General features: G+C 35.0%; 1 long non-coding RNA gene across 1 annotated transcript; it reads right to left on the bottom strand.

The window, feature by feature from the left end:
- Positions 1–9,422: 9,422 nt before the first annotated feature.
- On the bottom strand, positions 9,423–20,813 carry LOC113609879 (uncharacterized). The gene is made up of 3 exons (XR_003428857.1): positions 18,010–20,813; positions 17,105–17,326; positions 9,423–12,091 (listed from the first exon to the last, which is right to left on the bottom strand). It is a non-coding gene; the product is annotated as an uncharacterized LOC113609879 (long non-coding RNA).
- Between the last annotated feature and the right edge of the window lie 1,119 nt (positions 20,814–21,932).

Genomic DNA, 21,932 nt, shown 5'->3' with positions numbered 1-21,932 from the left:
CAAAATATTTCACAATTTGTATGGAAACACAAAATACCCCAAATAGCAAAAGCAATCTTGAAAAAGAAAAACAGAGCTGGAGGAATCAGGCTACCTGTCTTCAGTTTATACTATACAGCTACAGTAATCAAGACAATATGGTACTGGCACAAAAACAGAAATATAGATCAATGGAACAGGATAGAAAGCCCAGAGATAAACCCATGCAAATATGGTCACCTTATCTTTGATAAAGAAGGCAAGAATATACAATGGAGAAAAGACAGCCTCTTCAATAAGTGGTGCTGGGAAACCTGGACAGCTACATGTAAAAGAATGAAATTAGGACACTCCCTAACACCGTATACAAAAATAAACTCAAAATGGATTAAAGATCTAAATGTAAGGTCAGACACTGTAAAACTCTTAGAGGAAAACATAGGCAAACACTGTATGACATAAATCACAGCAAGATCCTTTTTGACCCACCTCCTAGAGAAAGGGAAATAAAAACAAAAATAAACAAATGGGACCTGATGGAACTTAAAAGCTTTTGCACAGGAAGGAAACCATAAACAAAACAAAAAGACAATCCTCAGATTGAGAGAAAATATTTGCAAATGAAGCAACTGACAAAGGATTAATCTCCAAAATATACTAGCAGCTCATGCAGCTCAATATCAAAAAAACAAAAAACCCAATCCAAAAGTGGGCAGAAGACCTAAATAGACATTTCTCTGAAGAAGATATACAGATTGCCAACAAACACATGAATGAATACTCAATATCACTAATCATTAGAGAAATGCAAATCAAAACTACAATGTGGTTTCACCTCACACCAGTCAGAATGGCCATCATCAAAAAGTCTACAAACAATAAATGCTGGAGAGAGTGTGGAGAAAAGGGAACCCTCTCGCACCATCGGTGGGAATGCAAATTGATACAGCCACTATAGAGAACAGTATGGAGGTTCCTTCAAAAACTAAAAATTGAATTACCATATGACCCAGCAATCCCACTCCTCGGCATATACCATGAGAAAACCATAATTCAAAAAGAGTTGTGTACCACAATGTTCATTGCAGCACTATTCACAACAGCCAGGACATGGAAGCAACCTAATTGTCCATTGACAGATGAATGGCTAAAGAAGATGTGGCATATATACACTATGGAATATTACCCAGCCATAAAAAGAAATTAAATTGAGTTATTTGTAGTGAGGTGGATGGACATAGAGTCTGTCCAACAGAGTGAAGTAAGTCAGGAAAAGAAAAACAAATAGCGTATGTTAACACATGTATACGGAATCTAAAAGAAAAACATGGTTCTGAAGAACATAGGGGCAGGAGAGGAATAAAGATGCAGACGTAGAGAATGGACTTAAGAACACGTGGAGGGGGAAGGGTAAGCTGGGACGAAGTGAGAGAGTGGCATGGACATATATACACTGCCAAATGTAAAATAGATAGCTAGTGGGAAACAGCTGCATGGCACAGGGAGATCAGCTCAGTGCTTTGTGATCACCTATATGTCAGCTCAGTGGGATAAGGAGGGTGGGAGGGAGATGCAAGATGGAGGGGATAGGGGGATATATATATGCATATGGCTGATTCTCTTTGTTCTACAGCAGAAGCTAACACAACATTGTAACGCAATTATTCTCTAATAAAGATGTTAAAAAAATAAAAAAAAATAAAAACACAACCATTAGAACTGAGAGCCTGGGTACTCTCTCTTCTGCCTCTCCACCTTTAAACTCCTAGGCTCTTAGATTACAAAGTGGAAGGTCAACCTCCTCCCAATGTCGTTTATTCCAAAGAAAAGCCCTCACTTCAAAAGAGGCTTATTAGAAAGATAAATGGCAAAGATTACCCATTGTCTCGGGGAACCTAGTGCTTGTGTCTTAAGGCTTCTCACCTCCTTTATTCTCAGTTTAACTAAAGGGGAAGCACATTAGGTCTGGCCTTTGCACCTTCCCAATACATCTTACCATATACAGCAGCCAGTATCTCCAGGTGATACAAATGCACAGGCCAAAACTGTACTGAGCACAATTATCTCAAAAATATTACAATCTGAAAAAATACACTATCTGAAATAGAACTAGTAGAACAGATGGACTCGGTGTCTTAAATCAACTTCCTCAGAAGCAGAACCTGAGATAAAGAGTCTTGTGCAAATGATTCTCAGGAAAAAAACTGGTAAAAGAGTTGGGGAAGTGGGGCTTCCCTGGTGGCGCAGTAGTTAAGAATCTGCCTGCCAATGCAGGGGACACGGTTTCTAAGCCCTGGTCCAGGAAGATCCCACATTCCGAAGAGCATCTGAGCCCCTGTGCCACAACCATAAGCCTGTGCTCTAGAGCCCGCGAGCCACAACTACTGAAGCCTGCAGGCCTAGAGCCCGTGCTCCACAACTAGAGAATCCACCGCAATGAGAAGCCTGCCCACCACAATGAAGAGTAGCCCCTGCTTGCTGCAACTAGAGAAAGCCTGCACGGAAGACCCAATGCAACCAAAAACAAATAAATTAAAAAAAAAAAAATAGTTGGGGAAGTAATAAGGGTGTGGTGTCAGGCAAAACACTGTAGATTGTAGCTTCAGTCTGATCCTTTGAAAGTTACCACACCTCAGAGTCCTCCTGACTCAAGACAAGGCAGAAGGACCTTTTATAATCACATCTTTTATGGGGAAGGAGAGAGAGGGAAAAGGCAATTTGTACCTCATCTGGCTCTCCATAGGCAATGGACTCGGTATCTAATAGCAGTCCTCTGAAAAAGAACTGTGGATGCTGCCTGTTAGAAAACTTGCCAAATACGAGGGGATGTGAGTGGAGCGCTAACATTATGTACTTAAATTCTCCTCTTGTACCATTCAGATACCCTTGCATCACACATTATATTTACTCCATCCTGTCATGGATTGAATGTTTTTTTAATTTTTATTTTGTATTGATGTATAGTTGATTAACAATGTTAAGTTTCAGGTGTAAAGTGATTCAGTTATACATATATATGTATCTACTCTTTTTCAAATTCTTTTCCCATAGAGGTTGTTAAGAATATTGAGCAGAGTTTCCTGTTCTATACAGTAGGTCCTTGTTGTTTTTCTATTTTATAGATAGTAGTGTGTATCTGTTAATCCCAAACTCCCAGTTTATCCCTACCCCCCACCTTTCCCCTTTGGTAACCATAAGTTTGTTTTCTAAGTCTGTGAGTCTGTTTCTGTTTTGTAAATAAGTTCGTTTGTGTCTTTATTTTTTTTAGATTCTGCATATAAGCAATATTATATGATATTTCTTTCTCGGTATGACTTACTTCACTTAGTATGATAATCTCCAGGTTCATCCACATTGCTGCAAATGGCATTACTGCATTCTTTTTAATGACTAATAGTCCATTGTACACATGTACCACATCTTCTTTATCCATTCATCAGTTGATGGACATTTAGGTTGCTGCCATGCCTTGGCTATTGTAAACAGCACTGCAGTGAACACTGGGGTGCATGTATTCTTTCAAACCATGGTTTTCTCCAGATATATGCCCAGGAGTGGGACTGCTGGATCATATGGTAGCTCTATTTTAGTTTTTTAAGGAACCTCCATACTGTCTCCACAGTGGCTGTACCAATTTACATTCCCGCCAGCAGTGTAGGAGGGTTCCCTTTGTTCCACACCCTCTCCAGTATTTATTGTTTGTAGAATTTTTGATGATGGCTATTCTGACTGGTGTGAGGTGATATCGCATTGTAGCTGTGATTTGCTTTCTCTAATAATTAGCAATGTTGAGCATCTTTTCATGTCCCTCCTGTCCATCTGTATGTCTTCTTTGCAGAAATGTCTATTTAGGTCTTCTACCCATTTTTTGATTGGGTTGTCTGTTTTTTTGATATTGAGCTGCATGAGCTGTTCAGGGTCCAACCACATAGTAATTTGAATAGGGTGAGACAAGAATTATTCATTGTAATAGGGGATTGGGATAACAAAGGATTGGCTAGTGGAAGCAAAGAGAATACTAAATAATATAGGAATGCCAAAAATAAGGAATAGCTACTACCACCAAGGCTGAGATAGAGCCCCAAGGAAAATCCTACTTAATATAAATTCATGAGCATTTGGGAGAGGATAAGGAAGAACTAGACACATTTAGAAAATAATAAACTTTTGTTAAAAGAGATATAAATATTAATTTTTAAATAGGCAAAAAAGTAGAAAAAACAGGAAGAATGGGATACATTAAAATAAAAATGTAAGATTACAAATATGCAAATACATAATCATTGTCAGTTTACATTGATTTAATTAAAAAGCTCATGCTGTCAGATGGTATTTTAAAAAATCTAGCTACATGCTCTTTATAAAAGATACATCTAAAACATAGATTATACAAAAGTTGAAAGTTAAAAAATGGAAAAGTATGTATCAGGAACAAATGAACAAATCATGCTGCCCTACTAACATAAGAGAAAACAACTTTAGATCAAAAAACTTCATTAGAGTCTCTAAATAATACTAAAATATTTAATTCACTGAGAATATATAAAACTTTCTAAATATGCAGGCATAAAATAAAATACCCTCAAAATATAATAAGCAAAAATTGAATTATAGGAAGAAATTAACAAATCTACCATCATGGTGGGTGATTTCAACATAGCTCTAAATTACTGATGTGTCCTAAGAAGATATATAAGGAGATTAAAAATATATTTGTAAACTACTAACAAGCATAATTTTATACACACACATTCACAAGTATGAATCACATTCTCTAACGACAACAATTGAAGTGGAAGTTAATAACAAGGTAAGTTTTTAAAAGCTCTATGTATATTTAAGATTATAAAAACTTAAAAACTCAGTAATCAAACTATTATAATGTAAATTTCAAAATCCACAGAAATAAACGATAATGAAATACTAACATACCACATCTTTAAAGGTACAGTGATAGCAGACCTACAGGGGAAAGTTTTATCCTTAAATGTACATTTTAAATAAGAAATTCTGAAAATTAACAAACTAAGTATCTCACTTATAACTTAATAAAATAAAAAAAGAATAAATCTGAATAAAAGAGAAGGAAAGAAACAATATAGTTAAGAGCAGAAATTTTTTTTTTTAAATTTTAGAACAGGTTTAGATTTACAGAAAAACCACAAAGATAATACAGAGAATCCCTATATACTCCATGCCCAGAAGAGCAGCATTTTTTTAAAAATTGAAAACAAAGACACATTGCAGATGATCAACAAAGTCAAAAGTTGGTTCTTTGAAAAGGATAATACACTAGACAAACATCTGGTAAAATCTTATGAAAAAAAAGAGAGAAGAGAGAGGAGGCACAGATACCATTTTAATGCAAAAAGAGACATAACTATAGAAACAGAAGAGTATTCTTTTTTAAATAAGAAAAACTACTAACTATGCTAGTACAGTTAAATGATTAGTAAAATGGATATATCTCTTTAAAATATAACTTAACAACTTACAAAAGAAATAATAGAAAGCAGTCATTACAAATTTTCCCCAAAGAAACCACCTAACAATTACAGAGGCAAATTTTACCAAATTTTCAGGGAAAGAGCATTTCAATTTTGTACACTTCCAAAAAACAGATAAAAATAAGTTTCAGTTATTTAATTAATCCAGAATAATCTAACAATCTTAATTCAAAACTGAAAAAAACACATTATAAGAAAGAAAAAGTCCTGACCAATCTTTCACATAAATATAAATGCAAAATCACAAACAATATTTTGGCAAACCAAGTCCATATATTTATTGAAAGAATAATATGTATGCCCAGTAGGATTTATTCCAGGAATTCAAGAATGGTTTAATATTAAAAAATAAATCAAAATAGTTCTCCAGATTTACAGAATTAGGGAAAAAAAATCCATCAATTGATGAAGAAGTAGAACTTAATAAAATTAAACCTTATTCATGATTTTTAAAAAAATTGCCAACTAGGGGAAAACATGAACTTCTTTTAAACTGAAAAAAAAATATCTGTAAAATCCTACTGTAAATATTATACTAAATAGTGAACATTTAAAAGATTTACTTTTATAATCTGAAGCAAGACAAGGATCTTCACTGTTGCATGTTTTATTCAGCATCATACTAGGTGCTCTAGCAAATTATACTAGATATCCTAGCAAGAGTGTAAAAAGAAAATAAATAAAAAGTCTGAAGATTGGAAAGTTAACAATGAAATTTCAGTTCTAATCATATCAAAGATGACTGTGTATAAAGGAAATCACCCCCCCCCCCCCAAATACACAGATAAATTATTAGGATAGATTGCTGGATAGAAGATTGTTTTGCACAAATCATTTGCATTTTTACATACTGGCAGGAAACAGAAAACTAAATTCAAAAAAGATTTCGGGTAATGTGAAAATATTAAATACTTAGAAATAAACAGATCAAAAGTTGTGTGAAATCTTGATGCAGAAATTTAGAAAAACTATTGAGATTAAGAGAAAAAACTCCTAAAGAAATGAAGGGATTAGAAGATTCAATATTATGAATATGTCTCTTCCCCCCAGATTGATCTACCCATTCAGTGCAATGCCAAACACAACCTTATCGGATTTTCATGTTGGGACTGGGATAGAATGGTAAGTTGATCCTGAAATTTGTATGTAATGCAAAGAACTAAAAATATCCAAGAAACGCTTGAAGAACAAAGTCAGATAAAATTACTTGCTCTACTCCATATCAAACTTTTTTTTTTTTGATGATGAGAAACAATGCCGTATTTTATTTTATTTTATTTTTTGCGGTGCGGGCCCCTCACTGTTGTGGCCTCTCCCGTTGCGGAGCACAGGCTCCGGACGCGCAGGCTCAGCGGCCATGGCTCACGAGCCTAGCCACTCCGTGGCATGTGGGATCTTCCCGGACCGGGGCACGACCCCGTGTCCCCTGCATCGGCAGGCGGACTCTCAACCACTGCGCCACCAGGGAAGCCCCATATCAAACTTATTAAAGTATAATAACTAAATCACTGTGGTATTGGTGCAAGAATGGGCAAATATTCAAGAAGAAGCAAATAGGGAGCCCAGGAACAGACTATAAACATACAGAGCACTTGATAATTTATGAAAATGTCACTTTAGAGCAAAACAATTTCTATAAATCAATAATAAGATATGCAACCCAGTTGTAAACAAAAAAAAGGGCAAGAGGCTTTAACACACAATTTACAAACAAAAATATACACACAGCCAGTAAATACATGAGAAGTTTTCCAACCTCAATAGTAAACAGAGAAATAAAAATTAAAACCTTAATATACAATTCCAGTTTTGGGGTTAAGTAAATTAAGCACACTCCACTCTGTCTCCCTCAATGAATACAGCTATAAAAGGTTGGTAGACTATGTGGAACAGCAAGACACATAAAATTAAATATCAGAGGAGGATTGCAGAAGAAGACCAAAATTAAAAGTGCTACTGAATTGTCAGTGAGTTTGACATTTTGTTCTTCCAGTATTCCCTGACTTGAACTCAAAGCACTGACAACCCCAAAAATGGGCACCTGTTGAGAATCTCTCTGGTTCTGGCTCAAGGAGCTGGAAAAGGAACTCCTAATGCTCAGAGACAGAGCACAGCATTGTTTTGTTCTGTTTTTTTTTCTCTTTTATCTCAACCGTTGTTTGGTATTTCAGCCCCCAAGCACTACCATGGTGATGGTGTTGGTGTCAGTGACTGGTAAAGAGAATTCATAGGAAACAAAATTTGATAATAGGTAACTTCCTGTCCAGTTGGTGAAGCTGGGGTTCCAAGAAAATGGAGCCAAACCCCATTGTGTATTTTCTCTCTCTGTCCTCCCTCGATCAATCACTTGGCCCTAGATGTGAACACAGTTGTGAAATTACCCAGTGGAGGGGATTGTTAGTTAAACCCCAGACTCCTAGCCAGAAGATCAAAAACAGTACTTGACTACCAATAGCAAAAGTAGTAGCAATGTAGTAAAATGTGTGGCAACATTGTAAGAAGGATGGGAGGAATTGGGAATATATGGTCATAAATTCTTATACTATATGTGAAGCAGTATATTATTGGAAGGTAGGTTGTGATTAAAGATAAAAGACACATATAACTACTATATATATAGTTATATATAATATATATGTATATATATGGATATATATAAAACTAATATGACAATAGTTATATATTGATAGTTATATATGTGTATATATATAACTATATATACTGCTATGTAAATAACTAATAATGTGACAATAGTGGAGATAAATAAAACATGAAAAATATTCAATTAACCAAAAATAGGCAGAAAAACAGGTAAGTTAAAGAACAGAATAGAAAAAACTAGCAAGATGGTAGGTTTTCATCTGATTATATCAATAATTAGATTAAATATAAAAGATCTAACCACCAACTGAAAGAAAGTTTGGATCGAAAGCAAGACTCACCTACATGCTGTCTACTAAAACTTCCCATTAAATACAAAGACACAGATAGGTTAAAAGTAAAAAGAGAGAATAAGATATACCATGCAAAACTAATCTAAAGGGAGCTGGTATTTCTATACTAGTAAAAGGCAAGGTAGACGTGAGAACAAAGAATGTTATCAGGGATAAAGCGGGATATTTCATATACATAATGGGGCTAGTTCACCAAAAAGACATAAAAATCCTAAATGTGTATGCATCTAACAACAGAGCTTCAAAATTCATGATAGAATTAAAAGCAGAAATAGGCAATGTAGAAGTATAGTTGTAGATTTTATCATTCTAGCTCAGTAATTCATAAAACAAGTAGATAGAAAATCAGATAGTATATAAAGACCTAAACAAGACTATGAACCAAATTGACCTAATTAATATTTACAGGATACCTCATCCAGCAGCATCAGAGTATGCAATCTTAAAAATTGTACATGAAACAATCACCAAATAGTCCATATACTAGGCCTTTAAAAAGGCTTAACAGATTTTAAATGATTAACATAAAAGATGTTCTCTGATCATAATGAAATTAAACTAGAAACTAATAACTGTAAAATATCTGGAAAAATCCCCAAATATTTGGAAATTAAATAGCACAGTTCTAATTAATTCAAGGGTCAGAGGAAGGCAAATGGAAATTAGAAAATACTAATTTTATTTCTTGAGCTGGGTTATGGTTACCTGGAGTTTCTCTTTATGAAAACTCATAAGCTGTACATTTTGTTTTGTGCACTTTTCTGTATGTGTGTTATATTTCTCAATAAAATGAAATAAAAAATGGGCAGGGCTTCCCTGGTGGCGCAGTGGTTGAGAGTCCGCCTGCCGATGCAGGGGACACGGGTTCGTGCCCCGGTCCGGGAAGATCCCACATGCCGCGGAGCGGCTGGGCCCGTGAGCCATGGCCGCTGAGCCTGTGTGTCCGGAGCCTGTGCTCCGCAACGGGAGAGTCCACAACAGTGAGAGGCCTGAGTACCGCAAAAAAACCCAAAAAGGACAAATTCCTAGAAAAATATTATTTAGCAAACCAAAGTCAGGAAGAAATAAAAAGGGAAATTGGAGCAAGACTGAAAGCTATAGTGGGCAACCTCGTTGGGTAAATTCCCAAACCTCCTCAGAATCCAAGTAAATAAGATAGCAAAGAAAAAAATCCACAGACAAAAGCTAAATACAACAAACTAAATGACTTGTTATCACCACAGACTCCAAAATATAAGTAGGTGCAGCAAAACAGCTACAGCAAGACAAGTGTGGTATTAGTGAAATGCCCAACAAAAAACAAAGGTAAAGCAAAAAGACTTCTAAGAATCCCAGAAACTAAATTGTTAGCATGTATTCACTTCTAAAGCAGTGTCTCTACTCTACAGAGAAAGCTCAGCTGACTGATCTGAGAGGAGCAGACAAATCTATAGTAGAGCTAATGGGTAAGAGCCAGGGGAACACAAAATTAAATTCAGGTGGTGGTGGAGTGATAAGGGTTGTAAGAACTTTTGAAATTAGCCAAGTGAAGCTCTCTTCTAGGACAAAGCCCTACAAACAGGAGAGCTTACTCAGAGAATCTAAATTGAGCAAGACAGAGACAAAATGGCTAAGAAAAGGGACGTTACAGATAAAAATGGGGAAGGAGAAGAGACACATCTCAGAAAGGTCATACTTTTGAACACCTCAGAATAACCACAGGAGGGGAAGCCGGAGAGAGCCGTGAAGCTAGGAGTGTCTCCTTGCCCACACTTCACTACTGAGTACAGGGAAATCATCTTGCTTATACTTGAACAACAGAAAAAGATGACGGCCAAATCCTGAACAGAGCTATGTAACAAAGTTATGTAAAAGTCTCCCTTTTAAGAAGACTAGAAAATTATCAAACCAAGGCCTTTATTAAGTGGTAACAATTTATTGTGTTATAAGATCATATGACACGAGAGAATGATGATGTGTTGTGTGGAGCTTATTAGCATTCACTGTTCTCAAGTTTTGGCAAAAAAAAAAATACTAATATAACTACCATAATATACATAAAACTTAGAGAGGTAGAATTTTTGCTCGGTGATTTCTCATAGTTAAAACTCATCACTGGGTCTGTAAAATATCTTAAAACTTAAAGAAACTTTTCATGATAGTAGAGAAGATAGAAGATGTTTGCACAGTGATGGATGACAGCATAAACCTAGATATATTAAATTCAGGAACGTGCATCACTAACGACAGTAATTATTTCAAGCAGAGAAAAAGTGATCTGAGCCACTACAGAAAACAACATAGCAATAGCTTCTGGCCATTATACAGATTTACAACTCTACACACACTCATTAGTTTCGGCTTTTCTGTTTTCTTCAAACACCTATGGTGAGTATAATGAAATTGGACTAAACAGCCAAAAGAAATAGGCACACACTTGTAGGGGCAGTTATAGGCAGAGTTCAGGTTTTGACTGAATATGAAGCCTTTGACTGTGTTTCCAGCCATGCCCTATTGAACTTCCATTTTTCCAGGCTCAACTTCTGAAATTTTCAGCTTACTTTTTGCTTTCCTCTTAAATTTTGTTGGTTGGTGCACCTTTATTAAAAAAAGGTATTCCTTTTTGTTAATTGCATGAATATGAGTCTATCTGGTGTGACTGCAGCACTTATGTAACTGCCAAAGACAGTCTTATCAAAATAGATGTTTGAGATAATTATATAAACTTAGATATCAAAAATATATTTAAAATATTTAATATGCTAATAAAAGCATAGCATCAGCAGTAACATTTTCAACTGAGAACAGATGATATCTGTTTTATATCTGATATAAAAAATGATTAAATCCAGTGATAAAAATTCTGAAATAATGACTCACTGTTAAGGTTTTGATAAGGTATTAAGTTACTCTTTGTAACTTTTTTTTACCGTTTTACTTTTTCCAATTCCAATTTTCCTTTGATATATTAAAATAAAAACTTTTTATTTCAAATAAAAAACCAGAAAAGCAAAATCTTTTGGCTTGGACTACTGAAGTAGCCTATTTAATCTCCTCACCTCCGTTTCTGCCTCTGCTCTACACTTGACCACCATCTATTCTGTTACCAATATAAGGTATCTTCCTGTCATATTTATTATCCCTCCCTCCAAAATCGCATCAAAATAATAGCAAATGGGTAAAAAAAAAAAAATTTAGTCCGTAACAGTTTTGTGGATTGGATTTGGGAATATCAGAAAACCAAAGGATCAAGATGATTTCTGCAAGATGAAAAGAAGGGACTATTGAGAGATAAGCCAGGGTTGTAGGTAAATCTCAGATACAGAGAAAGATGGATTCATCGAAAAAGCTATTCCTGATCCAGTCATCAGGTATGGAGGGCAAGTTAGGCAACTGGAACATTGTACTCAGGAAGAGCTAGGGCTCCTGGGTTGGGGGCCAGGTGTTAATGCATAGTCAGTCTACCTGCTTGGTTCATACTTGCACAAAGTAAAATCTGCCAGTGGACAATCTTAATACATATTTGTTAAACAAATAAACAAATGCAGAAATATTACTTCTATTATACACTAGCCATAAGGAAAATCACTGACCTGAATTGCAATCCTGGAAGCACTCAGCTCCAGACCCACCGTTAGAGAAATTTCAACTCCACTCACTCCTTAAATGAGACTGGAAAAATCAGGAGAAAATCCTCATCAACAACCTTTTCCGAGGGTTCATATTATCTCAGCCCCCAATATCAATTCACTATTGCTCCTAACCTTCTACTCCCCCACCTCAGCCATTACCGCTGTAGTAGTTTATGACTCTTCTCCAGTTGCTCCTAATTGTTCATTGTTGTAGGTGCTACCATCCTTCTCCAACTCATGCCCTGGGAACCATAGCTCCTTCCACTCCAACAGAGAAATTTCTCTCAATGTGACACTGATTTCAGTCACCTTAGGCAATTGGATTTCTAAGTGATGAAACTCTTTTTTCCACCCCAAGTAGCTATATTCTTTTAGGAAGTTATGTCACATGCCTCAAGAACCAGGCTTGAGCTGTGTAGAGTACTTTGCCCTGGTCTTGGTCAAACTTTATTACCCAAGACCCTTAATCCTGATATTTGCACACATGATCATCAGTTTTAGTCTTTCCTTCACTGTTTCTTCAAACTGCCTAGTGAATCTTATGCACAGAGAATTCCAGTGACCTGCTAAGATGATGCAGATTTCCTGAAATGAATGGTCCCTCTAAGGTAAATTAAATAGTTATCATTACCATTGTCTACTCAAGGTGTTTGGAAGTCTTCCATTTGAGTAGCCTGCTAACTATATTATTTTCTCAGTGACTAAAACTATTTTAGTATCTGATAGAAGAAGTTTTCACATATTGAGGCATAGGGAAGTTATTCTGGCTTATACATGATATAACTTAAAATTTATGCTTATTAGAACAGCCTGTTTTGTGGCTTATTAAACATTCATTGTACATCTGCTTTAACCATTAAATAAAACAATGCATTTAAAAATCAAAATGGAGTAACTGTGGTTCAGGCATTCAAAATGGATCTAGGTGGCCATTGTGGATGTGATTTGAGACATATTCCTGTATCACTGAGAATCTGAACTTTCTGAACTACATCATACTCAAGGACACCACCAGCCATTCTCAAAATAATATCTGCTAGTATAGCTGCCAGCTGCAACATTATGGTCTCAAGTTCTCCCCTAGGAACTACATAACCATTTCAAACCCCGACCAATCATTGCTTAACATGCACTCTTAATTCTTGCCAGATCCAATCTTAATTCTTGACACACAATTTACGTAATTTTGTGGTTTTGCCTTTATAAGACTCCCCCATTTTGTAGTCTGGTGGAACACAATTCAGGTGCTTCTTGAATCTGTGTCTCCAGGGCTACAGTCCTCAGTTTGGCTCAAATAAAACTCTTTTCTATTCCTATTACAGATTGGTTTATCGATTATTTTCATCGACATATCAATTACTTCTTTACTCTTGAAAAACAATTATATATTATGAATGTAATTAGTCTGGCTTATTCACTTGAAGATATTGGTTCCCTTTCTTTTTAGTCATACCATGGTTATTTTGACCTCAGATCTCCCATTGCCTTCCTTTATCTCACTTATCTAATTTTTTTCACCATGTTCCAAAGGTTAACATTTGTCAAGCCAAACTGATCGTGGCCGATAATTCTCAGTGGTTTAACATTGGTCAGTCAAAACAGGAACTTTTATAACTTAAAAACTTGCAAGAATATCCGTGAGAGAAACTTGAGCCAAAAAATACGAGTTGATGCTATGAATTTTGTGTTTCTTGATTTTTTATTCCGCTGCTAGAGACTTTTTCATCTTTTTGTTTTTCCCTTCCATGCATATCAGAATCCCTGCACCCTCCACCACATTGATGCTAACAACGTAGTTTGTATTTTTCTTTGTGTTCATATAACAATGTACACACACATACATGTATACGCATACAGGTTTTGTTTAAAAACAAAATAGGCTCATACACATATTTTCGTGCATCTTGTTTTTTTGCATTCAAGAATACTTTATGAAAATCCTTTAGGTTAGCTGACAGAGCTCTAAGTCATTCATTTTAATGGTACAGTGTGTAGTTGCACTGTGATTTAGTTAGCCCTTCTTCTGTTGATAGGCATCTGCTTTGTTTCCAGTTTTTCATCATTAGAAACAATGCTGCCATAAATATCCTTGTACTAGTGTCTTTCATATGGGCACCTTTATTTCTGTGAGAATCAACTCCTAGGAGAGGAATTGCTGGGTCTATAGGTATAGGTATTTCTAATTTTAATAGACGTTGCCAGATTGCTTTCCAACACTTTGCTTCTCTGCCAACTATACACAAAAAGTATTGCTCTAAAGGTTTTCCTTCTTTCAAAGTACAAAATTTAAAATTTCTATCTCATTAAACTTCAAATGTTCAATATTTTTAAAGGATGAATTGTTACTGATATTGCTTTTCATTAAACATGGTTTAATATAAAATTTATGAATCTAAGTACTATAGTTTCTCTTAATTTTCCAACCTTATCTGCATTAGCAATTTTGCCATCAAATTTAGAAAAGCAAAGGGGACTACACGGATGCTCTTTTCTACTACTTTCCTGGGCACTCAATATCCTTAAAATTCAGTTTACTGCCAAAGCTACTCTAATGGTTTAAAATCTTGCCTTGCAGGATTCAAGTAAAGAATTAGCTCCCCTCCCTACCTCTATGCTAAAAATGGTTTTCCTGTTGATTAGAGATTTTATTTAAACTGAAATTAAGGAGAATGGGAATAAGATGAGGCCACATAATAACATCTCAGTCACAATGTATTCTCAATATAAGGGATTCTAACTGGCAGAAGTTTTTCACTGTTGTCTGTACCCAAAGGCAAACTGTTTTAAGACAGTCTTTCTTGCTTAATACCCGGGTATCATTTTTGAAGTGTCAAATGCCCATTAAGTACTGGTTAATTATAATTATAGACCAGATTCAAAGAGAATACAGATTTGTTTCACTGATATATCTGTAGAAAAAGAGTAGCTCAGAACTATCATATTCTCACAAATTATCTTAAAATGTTTTATTTAAACTAAAAAATATATAAGTACTTATGTAATAGGTCAAGTTTCCATGACTGCACAATAAAGATATCATCTCTGTCAGTATTCTACATTACTTATAACTCTCGAGTTTTTTTTAAAAAACAAGAAACAACTGAGGAAATTCATATTTTAGTACCTAGTATGTCCACGACCCCTACTGTTTTATAATCTCACTTAATGTTTTTTTTTTTAAATGTCAGTGGAATCTGGGAATGAGACCACTTGAAACTTTGATCAGCAATCTGTGTCTCACTATTAACTAAGCTTCAGTAACATGGCACAGAATATTAGAACCAAAAGTTAGACTAGGATGACCCCAAGAAGTCATGTACCCTCGTTCTACACCAGAAGAAATGAGGTCCACAAACATTAAGGTGCTGAGATGACCTGGTTAGTTGTTTATGGTTCCAAGACTAGAATACATGCTTAGTGATATTTTGTCCTAGTGTTCTTCATTGCACAATGTAATATGATTAAATATGAAGAGGTTAAAGTTAGGTAAAGCTCTAGACTGTGAAATACAGAACAGAGGTGACATAGAAGGAGAACTGATAGGATCAAATTAGTTGGTTCCCTTAGGAAAATTACTGGCAAAGAGGTGGAAGGGTGATGGAAAGAGGTATTGATAACAAATTTCCTAAGTGACAGCTTTGTCCAGGGCCAATGCTGCAGACATATAGCATTTTAAATCAGCATTAAACCTACTATAAAGACTCTCACAAGTAAAAAATAGTATGGATGGTGGTCTTTCAAGGTTACATCCTTTCATCTACTCTCTATGGCTGTTTTACAACACTCCAGAAGATTCTGTACAGTGCTTTATTTTAGCTTTGCTCTCATTAAGGACTCATAAACTTAATTACTTAATATTCCTTAAGAAACACAGCTTGAAATAATTACTTCATTAGAGAAATTTAGCAGTGTTCAGACTCTCTTGAATAGATTCTTGCTCTAGAGTTGCTGAAGGTTTTATTTGTTCTTTCGTTTTGACTGCAAACTTTTTAATCTTCACATCGCCTGTACAATTGCATTTCAAATACCATTTAAGGAGAAATTTTTTAAAAACCTGCAGTAAGTCATTTTGAAGGATGTTCCTTATTAGCATAAACCACAGCTTAAAAAGTTCTAGAGATGTGAACTATTGGTAACTACTATGAGCTATATGGTATATGGTAAAAGAATAAAGAAAAAAATTGGTTTTAAATAAATGGTTTTAAGCATAGCATTTCATTTATAATGGATTGATATATTTAATGAAATTTGTGGAATAAGTAAAATACTACATCATGTTACTCTACTGCTGAAAAATCTTCAGTATTACTTACAACCTACAGGAGAAAGTCTGAATTATTTGGCCAAGCTTACCTTCCCGTATTTTTCCTTAAACAAAACCTCCACTCTAGCCAGAGGGCTCTACTGAAACTCCACTGCTCCTTAAGGCTCTCGCTGCTCAGGCTACTCTCAATATGCCCTCTGCAGCTCCATTCTGCGTGCTCCCTGCTGTTTTGCTTTATTCCTATCCCTTCCAGATGAAAATCCTGCCCCTCCCATGATCAGCTCAAGGTATTGCCTCCTCCCTCTGAGTCTTTCTACCACCTATTGTTCTTGATATTGCTCAGGATTTAAAAAATAGGAACCTGTACACTTGCCTTTTCTGTTGTATGAGTTTTAACGACTCTCAGTCATAAGCACTTGAAGGAAGAGACTGTCTTATACTTGATGTCTGAGAGTAGACTCTCAAATACTCATCAGTTTGAAATTTATTTCATTATCAAACAATCCTATAATATGGAAGTAAATAATTTCCATGTACAGCAGGTATGAGTTTAAATATTGATCACTGCTTATATTGTACTATTAATAAAAATAAACAAGGAATTTTAAATGATCTATATAATATGATCACAATTTTGTCCATATATAAAGATTACATTTCACTTCATGAGAAATATTGGAGATATGTATATATAATGTTAAAAGAGATATATTTGGGTGGTAGAGTTGTTATAAAGATGAAATATGCATACAGGTACCTTGAAAACAATAAATCACTATACAAACTTACAGAGTTTTTGACACTTTTTTCTTGGAGTTATTCTGTCTTTTCAGTGATGATATTAGATGTATTCTGTATACTCTTCTAAACTTGTCACTTCTGTTTCCTCTGTTTTTTTTTTTTTTTTTTTGCGTTTAGCTCTTTGGGGAGAATTGGGCTTTCTGAAATCCTGGTGAGCCTAAGGCTGTGATGCTGCTCAAGTATGTCTGAGCCCTGATTCAGCTTTCTTCCCTAGGATGAGGATGTAGCCTGGATGTAGAGTTTGGGTCAAGGACCAGCAGAACCAAAGACTGTAAACAATTTCTTTAACCAGAAGAACATGAAGTTTGAGCAAGCTCTTTCTGAGTAATGATATGAGCTCCAAGAATAAAATAATGGTAACAAAAGAAATTGAGCTTTTTGGAATCTTAGACCACATTTTGCAGATTTGCTGGCAGATAAGCTTCTCTTGTTATTGACTTAGGGGTAAAGAAAGTAGAATTAGGTTATATATGCTAAAAAGTTATCATATAGAATAAGATTCAAAATACCTAACTCTGGTCAAATTTGAGTTCACTGATGAGATTGATACTCTAATGGCTATCTTTAGATGTCCCAGCCTTCATCTATAGAAACAAGGCTTCCTTGATAGTACACATATCTACTAGTCAAATGGTATCTATTATGTCTGCAAAACTGTTTGCTGAGTGCTAAAAATATCAATGAAGGGTATGATGAAACTTTCTTAACTGCTTTTGTGCTAGACAATACACTTCGATTTTCAATATGAAATCCCATAAAACACTATGAAATTAAGAATATACCTATCTAGGATCATCAAAAATTATTCCGAAAGGGGAGCAGAAATGGGGAAACTCAAAGAAGCTGACAGGGTATTTAATGCTAGATACCATTAAAAACAAACAAACAAACACACAAACAAAAGCATGTGATTTCAGTCACTTAACGCAAGGTTACAGTCCAATGACGGTTGATAGGGAGGTTTTGTTCTTCACAAATTTAAGCATCCAGGCTCTAGGGGCAAAGAGAAAGAGAGCTCATAGAGAAGGCACACCTGTCCTTTATGCTTTGGTCTGCTCACTTAACATTGGTTAAGCTGATTAAATGACCTGAAATATACTTAACCTAGGAAGAGGAAACCGATTGGTGAATATTAACTAGTCTCTGCTGTACCCATCATCCATTCTAATGAATTTTTTTTCAAGTCAAAATAATTTGATAGCAAAATGATGGTAAGCAAAATACTAATTTGAAAATTTTTCTCTGAGGAAAATAATAAGAAAAACGTAGGCAGTTATGGAGATAAGTTTGGTTTGGAGCATTTTGGTTTTCATTATCTGATGATTTACAGTGAAACTGTAGTTAATTTTATTTGATGTTGTAAGAGGAATGATTACATTTTACAGGTGCTCTGAAAAGGATGAACTTTAGCATTTTAGGAAAAGGCTAAATGTAAATGTTATTCAATAAAGAACAGCTGACACATATTATAATGAGAGCAGATAAATGCTTAAATCCTGGATTAGATGATCAAACGTTAACAGCCAACATTTTAATAACTGTCTCCCCCAATGTATCTCAAAAGCACTCTATTAGCAAACATGACAGTCCAATTATTTCCATGGTGCTCAGTATTTCATGGTGGCCTATTGCCAATGGTAGAATATGGGGTGGGAAGTGTGTCAAAGAAGTGATTTTAAAAGCTAAAATACTGCTAGTGCTGAAAATTCAGGGTTTATGTGAGGCTAACCATCCTGACCCTGTTTAAACTCATCAGATAAGTAAATACATCGGCACCTACTTAAGTAATAACTCTTTTAATATTCTGCGGAAAAAACTGTAGGTAAGTCAATTTTGCTACAGAAAACATGTCAGTAAAATTTTATGTCACAAAAAAAGAAAACTTTTACCTGAAGATAAAACAATTCAAAAATACATTGATAATCCCTTATACATTGATCTGGTCTATACTGCTACATCTAGAGTATAAAAAATTTAACCTTTCAAAACAGGAAAGAAATATAGGAAAATGGAATAAACTACAAAAATGTGTCATTTTGGATTGTATAGAACTTTTATTTCTTTCTTGCCATTTTATAACTAATAAGGAAAATATAAATAGGAAAATATAATGTTACTCTTGGAAAAGTTTGAATGAGGGAAAAGATTAGAACCATACCTGACGGAGTGCCTGATCTACAGTAGGAATTTAAGAAAGGTATACTGAATGACTAAATGAATGAACAAATAATAAGAATTGAAAGAGAACTGAACTTGAAGTCTGAAGAATTAGGCTCAGGCTATGCTACCACCAGCTAGCCACACAAGAGCATATAATAATAGCTATAACTTATTGAATGCTTACTAAGGAGTTCTTACAAACACATGCATTACATCATAATCCTATAAGGCAGGTACTACAGCTATGCTCATTTTACCAAGTAAACTGAGGCACAGAGGAGTTAAATAACTTGATGATGAAGACAGACATGGGATCTAAATTCAAGCAGTCTGCCTCCTGAACTTTCATTTTACCCACTGCATTATATTTCCCTTCTATGTGATCTTGGGAATTCCTCATCACTTTCTGAGTTACAGCTTCATCATCCATGAAGCTAAATAGGTTATACCATCTAACATGGATATGGAATTATATGTGTAATTAGTACTCTAAACCAGAGTTGGCAAAAGTTCCCTGTAAAGGGTTAGATAATAATAAATATTTTAGGTTTTTCAGGCCATACAGTCTCTGTCACAACTCTTCAACTCTATCATTGTAGCACAAAAGCAATAGATAATACATAAACAAATGAGCACTCTGTCCCAACAAAACTTTATTTACAAAAATAGGCTGTAGTTTGTTTCATGTCTAAAGTATCATATGCAATAAAAGAATAGTAAGGCAAGATTTAGCAAGAACCTAGCATTGTGCTAGGAGAGATCTTGACATCTCAGATATTTAAGTCTTCTGCCTTTAGAACTATGTCATTTAGGCATATAACTATCTGTCCCTCTGATGGTTTCTAGGAAGAGAGACTATACAGATTCAAACACCAAATTCATCTGTCAGTTTTTGTAAATACAAGATAAGAACACATTTGCAAATATGATGTATTTCAAAAAGGTGTAGTCTGGTTTCCAAATCATGGTTAGATTCTCAGGCTAGGTCTCAGAAGCTTATCAGACACAAGTTATAGCCAAAACAATACCCATAGGCAATAATACCCTCAAACACATGCAAACACTCATGTGCACACATACAGAAGGAAAACTCTTATACATAACACATTTTAGTTACAACCTTTGCTAAACAGAATTTAGTGAACTATTATTTCTACTAAATACACATTCCACAGTAAACAGAAAACATATTTGCACCAAGAATGTTGTATGTTATTTCCTCCCTGCTGTACTGAATCAAGGATCTGTGGGGGAAATTTGGTTTAATATCTCTAACTCTGTTGTTTCTGTATCAATGTCATAATTCAAAATAACTTTTATATTTCATTCAGTAAATAGTCTGAAACTCTGCTCTGTGCCTAGCACTAGGCTACAATTTCTGGGAGATAGGAATTAATCAACTTTGTCTCTATCCGTAGGATGCTTACACTACATACATGCACCCATATGTTCATAGCAGCACTATTTACAATAGCCAAGACATGGAAACAACCTAAATGTCCATCGACAGATGAATGGATAAAGATGTGGTATATATATATATATGTGTGTGTATATATATATATACACACACACATATACACATATATATATATACACACATATATACATATATATATATACACACACACACATACACACAATGGAATCTTAGCCATAAAAAAAGAATGAAATAATGACATTTGTAGCAACATGGATGGACCTAGAGATTATCATACTAAGTGAAGTAAGTCAGAAAGAGAAAAACAAATACCATATGATATCATTTACATGTGGAATCTAAAATATGACACAAGTGAACTTATCTATGAAACAGAAACAGACTCACAGATATAGAGAACAGACTTGTGGTTGCCAAGGGGGAGGGGGGAGGTTGGGGAAGGATGGACTGGGAGTTTGGGATTGGCAGATGCTAGTTATTATACATAGAATGGATAAATAAAAGAATCCTAAAGTCCTACTGTATAGCACAGGGAACTATATTGAATATCCTGTAATAAACCATAATGGAAAAGAATATGAAAAAGTATATATATATATGAAACTGAATCACTTTGTTGTACAGCAGAAATTAACACAATATTGTAAATCAACTATACTTCAATAAACTAAATTTTAAAAAATCAATGAAGGGACTTTCCTGGTGGTCCAGTGGTTAAGAATCCAACCAGCAATACAGGGGACGCGGGTTCAATCCCTCTTCAGGGAACTAAGATCCCACATGCTGCGGGGCAACTAAAGCCCGTGCGCCACAACTAGAGAGCCCGTGCACCACAACTAATGAGCCTGCATGCTCTGGAACCCACGTGCCACAACTGCAATGAAGAGCCCATGTGCGCAACAAAAGATCCCGCATGCCACAACTAAGACCCGATGCAGCCAAAAACATAAATAAATAAATATTTTAAAAAATCAAGGAAAAGGAAAACTTCAAAAACAGGAAAAAAAGTTTATACTTAATTTTGATATGGCATTCCCAAAGAAAAGTGTTTATTAATGATACATTTTTGGAATAATAATGCTGGCATTAAATAACAATGAGAGTTAAAGCTTTTTTTAATTATTATTTTCAAAAAAAGAAAAGAAAGAAATACATCTAATAAACTAATGAAGGACATAATATGAAATCAACTAAAACATTCAATTAATCCAAAAG

This window comes from Aethalodelphis obliquidens, unplaced genomic scaffold (genome assembly GCF_003676395.1).
Source record: "Aethalodelphis obliquidens isolate GAN/ISIS:26980383/991018 unplaced genomic scaffold, ASM367639v1 scaffold3, whole genome shotgun sequence".
Lineage (NCBI taxonomy): Eukaryota > Metazoa > Chordata > Mammalia > Artiodactyla > Delphinidae > Aethalodelphis > Aethalodelphis obliquidens.
Note: the sequence above shows the minus strand (reverse complement) of the source record. Positions and strands in the feature narration are given on the sequence as shown.